We start from the raw sequence: 8869 nt of genomic DNA, 5'->3' as shown, positions 1-8869 counted from the left end.
TGTTCGTTGTATAAAGTGCCCTCGGGAGTGGGGTACAAACCACAGGGAACCTGGGAACTGTAGTCCTGTCTTTTTATGAATGGGGTGGGACTGGGTGCCAGCAGCACCCTTGCTACCCAGCAGGCTGTGGCTAGCAACCATCCCTTGTTCGGACTTGGGCATCCCTCCAGTCACCCACACGTACCGCTCCCAAACAGCGAGACAGGAGCCCCTGTGTGCGACGTCACTATTTAATTAGACATCCCTGATTAACAAAACTTGGCGTTCGGCTTCCTCCTGCCCTCATCTTTCCTGGCTCCGAATCAATGGCTTTGATATGCTAATTAGGGAGTAATTTAATTTCAAAAGGCCGCAATTAACAAGGGTGTTGTGGACATGCTGTAGTTAAGCGGCGTAATCTAATTTGCATTAGTAACAAGCAGGGACTAATTAGAAGCTTAATTAGACACTTAGATGGCTCTTGTGTTTACTTTCTTAATGAGATGGAGTGGGGCTCTTTTTTTTTAATCTTTTCAAGAGCTCAGCAGAAGGAAGCGGTGGGCGAAGCTGCAGTCCCAGCGCCTGGCACGTGCCCTGCACCTTCGCTGGCTTTCATCCATAGCCATGCATTGCCAGAGTAGACTCTTAGGCTTGACCTGAGGTGCCACATCCGTGCAGTGAGGCTCAGATGTCAGGAGGGTTGTTTTAAAGATGAACGAGCTGTTCCTAGAGCTGATTAGGAGGAAAGGGGATAGGCTGGGAAATAAATGAAGGGATTAATTGAATAATCCAGCTGAACAGTGTTTCCGGGAGCACCTTGCATCCAAACTGATAGACAAGCTCGGGATGGCCTTGAGGCTGGAGCGTATCTGTCTCTGGGGTGGAAGATGGCGGCTTGTTGAACAGCTCACTTCCTGTCCCAAATGGAGGTGAAGAGGGACACCAACACGGCATCCTGCGGCCTTGTGGAGAAGAGCTAGCGTTGCTTACCGAATCCCCAGGACCGTGGCATTCCCCATATTGACCTGCTGGGGCAGTGATACAGTGCCCCCTCCTAAATCATCACAGCCTTGAAACCTTGGCGATGCGGGGACAATCCTCGCTACAACTCTCTGTTGGGCAGGCTCAGTCAGAGACCGCTACTGATGTGCAGAGAAGCTCATTTCGGAGAGAAGTCTCCATTCCTACCAGCGATCTGTGCAGGGTGAGTTTAGAATCCCCGGCCTCGCTCATTCGTGAGCTTTTCCGGCCTGGCATCTACTCACCAGGCCGAATCCTGGCTAGCCAGCAGTTTCTGTGGGTCGATCTCTGCTGCTTTGAACAGCAACAAGATCCGTTGGTTGTGCTCGGGGCCTTCAACTCAGATGTCCAGCCGGACTCTCTGCAGTTCTAAAATAGCGGGACCCAGCTTTCTAGGGGATGCTCTTCCGCAGGTTTTTCTCACTTCACTCCTTTATAAGCGGGAAGACGAAGTGCTCCATTTGAAACCTGCACACACTGCCTCTTCTCATCTGCTGCTGCATCCAGGAGGATTGGAGCCTGCGGTCCCTTGCTAGATGTCTCTAGAGCCCAGGATGAAAAGCAAGGTACCTTGGAGTTGGGTGTAGACCTTGGAAGTTTGCCACTAGCTTTGAGAGGGGCCGTGTTGTTGGGGATCATAAGCATCCGGAACCGTTTATGCTTATACCCGAGGTGGGGTATATGTACGCTGCCGGGCCTTCATAGAGATTGCTTGATGTGTTCCAGAAGGTTCAATGAAATGCCTCCACTGGAAGAGGCTAAAAGCTGATGAAATAGTTTGAGCACCTGAGTACTTGAGGCAGGGAGGGAACTCACTGAGGGGTTTATCTTCAGTGTTCTTTCATGTGGTGGGGTGGGGACGCTGCTGAGGTTGACTCCTTCCAAAATACATTGCTGGGAGCGAGATGAAAGTGGAGATGAAACTGCCTGTAGGTGCAATTCCCATTAAAGTGGGTGCCTGGACTTAGCCAATCCCTAGTTCCTTCAATCTCTTCCAATTTACGGTAATGCTTTAAATTCGTTTTAGCTTTGCCAGCCGTTTATTCTAATCCCCTTTCCACAGTTCCATGTGTTTGTGTGTTAATTAAAGGGTAAAAAGCCACTCTCCGAGCAATCCCGGCTTCGCTTTCGCCTCCTGAGCCCAAAGTCTTTTAAGATTAGCGAGTCACTTCCTGAAGAGTTCCTGGTGCCCAGACCCAGGGAGGCGGGCTGGCTCCGCTTCCTATGGCTCAGAGCAGATCTGTGTTTGTGGTAGCGAGTCAGAGACATTCCAGCAGCCTCTCTCACTTCGCATGGGGCTTTTTCTCCCGGGTTAGAGTTATAAAGCGTTCCTTGGAAGCACCTGTGCCGTGAACTATAGGTCTTCGGGGCATCTTAGATGTAATCTTCCTTTCCCCCACAGCACCGTGCTTCCTCTGCAGCGTTAGCCTCTGTGCTAAGGCTGGTTCCCCTAGTGCTGCCAGCCGTGCTGCGGGTACCTATCTGCAAGACCGCTCGCCTCCTGGGTAGCTGCAGTAAGATGAACGTGCTCCCTGGAAACCGGTGCTTCAGGGGAAGACCTCGCTGCGCTCAAAGGGGCAGCGACCCAGCCACGACGCTGGGCCTCCGTCTCCTCCTGTCTGCCTTGCCTTCGGACCTCAGTGAGGCTGGAGCCAGAAAGAATGCATTAGGCAACCTGGTTTGGGTCAAGCCTAGGGAGGGGCTTGGGCTGCCGAGTTGGGATGCAGATGGGAAGCTCTCCAGGCGGCTTTTTGGATCTGGAGCGTCTTGGTTGAGGGCCCGCCGTGAGTGAGAATAGCTCACCAGAGCCTCTTGCTGCTTCTGGCCTGGCCAGAAATCCTCTCTCGTGAGTCACAGCAGCAGGCATGTTGCAAACGCTTGGCCAAGCCGCTTTTTACATTTTCGGCTCACTTTTGCAGACCAACGAAGTACAAGTTGTTCCGAGGAGCATCTGAAATGCCAGGTACTTCCTGACCCTTGCAAGCCTAGACCCCTTTGGTTACAGGGGGCTGGGGCGAGAAGAGGAGAGACACGCCGCTAGCCTTCCCTCCTCCTTGTTTTACCAGCCTTCCTTTTTTCGATGAAGCCAGTTTTTTGCATTTTCTGCAGCCCACAAGGAAGGGAGCTTATCGTGACAGGCAGGTATTGGGTTGGATTTTCCCTGCACTGAACCCCCACTTCCCTCTCCCCCCCCCCCTCCACTTTGGAGGTGTGGAATTTTACCTGCTGACAATACTTAGCACTGCAGTAGTTTTCGCTTTTTCTCCCGAGGCCTGAGTGCTTTTCCAGGGAACGAGCCAGCATCCTTACCCTTATTTGACAGGAGGGGTAAAAGTAACTTGCCCCACCTAGTGGGCGGTTGCTGTTCTCACTCTTTTTGCATTAATGGTAAGGAGGTGGCAGGTGCTTTTCCTTCTGCTGTGATTCAGATGATGAGCAAAAGGTGCTGGAGGTGACTAGAAGGGGCAGAATCATCTAAGCGGAAGGTCCTGTGGCAGCTAACCACAGTGATTTGGAGGGAGAAAGGGATTTTAAATGAGTGAATTTACCGTACCCTGGCTTCTCCCTATGGAGGGGTGGGGGGGCAGATTGTGTGTCACATATCTCACCGTAACCGAATTTATTTACCTAGGGATTGCAGAGGCTGGGAGGTGAGTTACCAAGGCTCCAGCAGGGGGCACACCTCTTTGAATTGCTGTGATCACTGCACCTACTAGAGGCCACATTTACGGGGGTAGCACAAATATTGCTGCCCTGCCTGCAGTAGTGGGGAGGGGAGGGACGTCAGATCGAAGCCAAGAACAGGGGAGCCGGGGAGGCCCTCTGTTACTAAGCAGCAGCACGTAGCTCTGCGTAGGGTCCGCTGTCGGGCCGCTGATCGGTACTGTCGGCAGAGAGCAGGATAGTGAGCTCCAAGCTCTGCCACGCCAAACACTGTCTTGCACGGGGTGAGGAGGGAGAAGAACACTGTGCTGGCAAGGCGGATGAAAACCCGATTGCCAGCTCGTTGCTCCCACTTCATAGAGCTGGGAGGGAATAACCTATGACCGCTGTGGGCAAGGTGGGGAGGGGAACACCGTGAGTGGGCTGGCTGATCTCCCCGTAAGATACTTCAAATGTGACTGGCCTTGGATCTCCCCCAGTTCCAGGGCCCAGGCACATCCTGAAGTTTCTGTGCAGTTTAGACTACATAGTTTCGGGGTGTGTGGGGGGGAATATTGCTGCTCTGCAGTTTCCGCTCCCCCTGTGTAAATAATACCCTACCGGCTTCCACTCCTGGATAATCTGCCCCTGCCCTGTCTCTCGTTCTTAATAACTTAACTTTTGTGTGTGATCCATTCCCTAGGTAATGTGAGCCTGTATTTTGTGCATCTGAGCCCTTAACTTTGTGTGTCTTCCATTCTGTGTTTGTTCTACTTAGGTTTGTAAAATCTTCAGAGCTGTCTCTTATGTGTCTGTACAGCGCCTAGCACGCTGGGGCCCTGATCTCAGTTGGGGCCTGTATACCGTAATCAAAGTAGTAATCTCTGAAAAATGCTCTACAAAGTTACAGGCTCTCTCGGAATCACAGTAGTAAAAACAGGAGGTAGATGAGGAAAAAAAGCTAAAATAGGTTCTTATTTTACCAAGCACCTCACAATATTTACTCTCTTCATCCTCCCAATCTCACTGTGAGGCAAGGCAGTGCTGCTATCCCCATTGTGCAGATGGGGGACAGAGAGACTAAGTGAGTTGCCCAAGGCCATACAAGAAATATGTGGCAGAGAAGAGGATTAAACCCAGGGGTCCTAAAGTCCCAAGCTAGTGCTCTAACCCCTGTACCATCCTTCCCTCCTCTGTATAGATACATATAAATACTTGATGGTGATGTGTATGTGTATTCAAGAGCCTAGCGCTGCACATATGTGCATCCTATAAGTGGCCTCTCTTTAAATCGCAGAGGAGATGTGTTTTGTGCATGTGCACGCTCAGCAGGAGGTCTGTCCCGATAGCAAAAAGAGCTGATCTGCGCTCACTCTCCCAGAGAAACTCTGGGCATCCATCAGTCTGTTAATCGTGCTAATTAGAGAGTGTGGAGGTGTTAATTGGAAAAGCCTGGTATTGTGCCTGTTTGGGGGAAGAAAATGTCAATAAAAATTAATTGATGACTTGGCATGGCGCGTGTGCTTTAGAGGTTAGCAGCAAGTCAAAAGATGTCAAGGCAAATGTTACTGCTCAGATTAAACAATTGTTAATTAAAAAGCAACAGTAATTAATACTCTCTCTGCCATATGGTACTGCTAAAGACAGAGGGCTCTCTCTTTGCCCTTTCACTAATTCTCTCTTGTTTCTCTTTTCTTTTCGTTGTCATATGAAAGGTGCACGCTAAAGCAGGCAAAAATAGACAGGAAAATGGGAGGGCAATTCTTAAACAAAATGACTTTGATTCTGGCTGCAGGAAAATGGTAATCGGTGACATGTTTGTTTTTGTTTTTGTTTTTTCTGTGAGGCTTGTCTCCTGAGGCAGTTTCTTGAGGCAGGGCCCATATATCCATACAGTAGCCGTCAGGATGGGCCGCTGATCCTGACTGGCCCCTTTCAGTGCTGCTGTAATCAAAATATTTAACAATAAGAGATGTATGAGGGGAGAAAGCTAAACCAGGTTAAAGACTAAGGCCATGTCTACACTACCCGCCGGATTGGCGGGTAGTGATCGATCTATCGGGGATCGATTTATTGCGTCTAGTGTAGACGCGATAAATCGATCCCCGGTCGCTCTGCCGTCGACTCCGGAACTCCACCAGGGCGAGGGGCGGAAGCGGAGTCGACGGGGGAGTGGCCGCCCTCGATCCCGCGCCGTGAGGATGCGAAGTAAGTGATTCTAAGTCGATCTAAGATAACGTCGACTTCAGCTACGCTATTCTCGTAGCTGAAGTTGCATGTCTTAGGTTGAACCTCCCCCCCCCGCACATAATTTGTCCATTTGCTTGTGCATAAGTTGAACATGTGTTCAAGTGTTTGCAGAATCAGGGCCTGACCGTACATGTTGGGCTAGACTGTTTTCTCTCTCTCAATCTTCCAGCATCATACGTGGATCCACCAGCCCCAACTGAGCCAAGATTCAGAATAGCTTCTGATTCATAATTTTAAAGCAAGGCTGTAACAGTTAATACACACACCATCGGTTTAATTTTTTTAAAGGTTTTACAAATCCTTACTGTGAAGAGAGAGAGTTTCATTATTATTATATATTTTAAAATACAGCTTAAAAATATTTTAGCCTTCCCTGGCAGTGTTAGGAAACCAGCACAGCAGTATCCCACTAGCACTGAGAACAGAAAAGTGAAATTTACTAGACTCATTGTGAAACTGACCAGCGTGGTGTTATTGACCAGAGGGATTGCCAGACTGGACCAGGCCAGTGGCCCCTCTAGTCCAGTATCCTATCTCTGAAGCATCTGATGCTAGCCGCTATCAGAGGAAGGGGCAAGAAATGTCATATTTATGTAATAAGCTACCAATAAGGAAAGATTTCCTCCTAATTCTCAATAGCTAGACTTGAAATTATGCCCTGAAGCCAGGAAAGTTTACTTAATCTCCAATACTCTTTATTTATTTTTAACATTTCCTATTATAACTCTGGATATTCTTGTTATCCATATAAAAGTCTAATCCAACTCTGAGTCCTTTAAATCTCATGGCCCCAAAGATAGCTTATGGCTTCTGAACACACAAAGACCTCCGGGATTCTGTCTGCTTCTCCCATTGAAACTACAGTACTCAGGTGCTTTAATGTTGGAGATGGTTGGAAAATAGTTAGTAGTCTCGGGGTGGGCGGGGAACATGGAAAGAAAATGAAAAACTTTGTTTTCTGGAATTTTTTGGCTTTTTGAAAATTGAAAAGTTCTCATCATTTTAAAAAAGAAATCCGAAGACTGTCAAAAGAAACGAAAATTCTCATTTTCAGGGAAAAACATTTTTAAGTGAAATATTTGGCCCAGCTCTGGCTTTAACATGCTCTGGCTGGAATGCTCAGCTGTTACAGGCTTGAACCCTTAAAGCAGGGCAGAAATGGAATGAAGTGATTTGGGACTGTGGGAGAAAGCACCCAGGCTCCAGCCCGAATCTCTACACTGATATTTTTAGCCCGAGTTAGCAGAGCTGAGCCAGCCGCAGCTGTAAACTATCCTAAACCACTTAATGCTTGTGCCTCAGTTCCCTCTCTCTAGAATGGGGTAATAGCACAAGGAGGTGGTGAGGATAAATACATGACTGTGTGGTGCTCAGATGCCATGGTAACAGGAACCACGTAAGAGTCATCGATAGCTGTCATCTTGGGAAGGCACTCAACGGCTACAGTGATGAGCCTGGGTTAAGAACCCATATAGGCTAGAAGAATGCAAGTGAATTGAATGAAAAAATACAGGGGAAGAGAAACTGAGACACAATGGAGGGGGAAGAGGCAGCATGAGCCAGTGGTTACAGCAGATTATAAAGCATGTGCCTTTCTATTCTCTACATGACTGTGTAAGGAGGAGTGTGATCTGATTGGTAGACTGGAGGACTTGGAGTGAGGACTCCTGCGTTCTTTTTCCTGGCTTTGCTTCTGGCCAGACTTTTATGGGGACCAGTCGCTTCACCGCTCTGTACCTTGCTCTCCCTATCTCCAATATAGGTATATTAGCTATGCTTCTACCTACCAAAGTGTGGATGCATGGATTGATTTGTTTGGAAGGTGCTTTGAGATCAATACACAGCTCTGAGCACAAGCTCGGGAGCTGAATGCAGTCAGCACATGGATCTGCCTACGTTTTGCCCACAATGTCCATAGGCAAACGTAGTCTCTCTTTCTGGTAATGTCTGTGATCCCTTCTCAGCAAGCGTCTCAGTCCTTGGAGCAACATTCCTCGAACTCATGCGTGTGCCCTCGCATCCCTGCAAGTGTGTCTCATATATTTTAAATAAAAATAAAATACAGTAATCCCTTTAACCTTGAATTCTCCCGTAGCTACAAGTATGTCACTTTGTGCGTGTGTGTGCACGCATGTGTGTGTGTTTGATAGTATGAGGACTACAGGAGGGAGCCGGCAACTCCACATGGGAATTAATGTCATTCATACACCCTGCGGAAATGACTTTTGAAATGCATATAATCTCAAACATGCAAATGAGAAGCTTGCTTCACCCTGTTTAATATGAATGATCAGCTTCTGAATAGCTATTATTACACGCCACATTTCAGCAATTATGTTGTTCGCGGTTTGTCTTTCTGTCTTGCAGAAAGAAAAAAGAGACAGAAAAGAAAAAAGATAGGAGGGGAAAAAAAGACAAACAGCTTCCCCCCCCCCCCCCCCGGTCCCTTTTTTTCCTTTTTCTGTTTCGAGCTCGTTGACCATCTCTCTGATCGTCAACTGGCGAGCACCGTGTCTATTTCAGTTCTCCACTTGGCAAGGAAAGGAGCTGGCTTGAATGAAGCAAAACTGCTGCATTCTGTCTTCCTTGCAAAGGAGCGAAAGAAACAATTTTCCTATCAGGGTACCACGTCTTTCCAGTCTGCTTGATGGGTCAGTGTCCAGGATCCCAGATGATGCCTTCAGATGAGGGGAGTCCAGTGTTGTGCTCAACCCCTTCTCAACTGTATCAGTAGGTTGGATTAGTAGATCTTTCTAACCAGAAGAGGCCATTATGACCATCTACTCCAACTGCTTAGCACAGGCCAGAGAATAGCATCCTGCAATGACTGCTTCAAGCCCACTGACTTGTGGCTGGACTAAAGTATTACTGGGCTTAATTCATCAATTTCGAGACTGTACCTTGCAGCATCTTAGAGCTACATGTTGCGACAGCAGCTCCCATGGGTGCCCCCAACCCCAGCTTCGTCAATCATGCA

Source organism: Natator depressus, chromosome 21, assembly GCF_965152275.1.
Source record: "Natator depressus isolate rNatDep1 chromosome 21, rNatDep2.hap1, whole genome shotgun sequence".
NCBI lineage: Eukaryota > Metazoa > Chordata > Testudines > Cheloniidae > Natator > Natator depressus.
The sequence above is the reverse complement of the archived record's forward strand: the minus strand, read 5'-3'. Positions refer to the sequence as shown.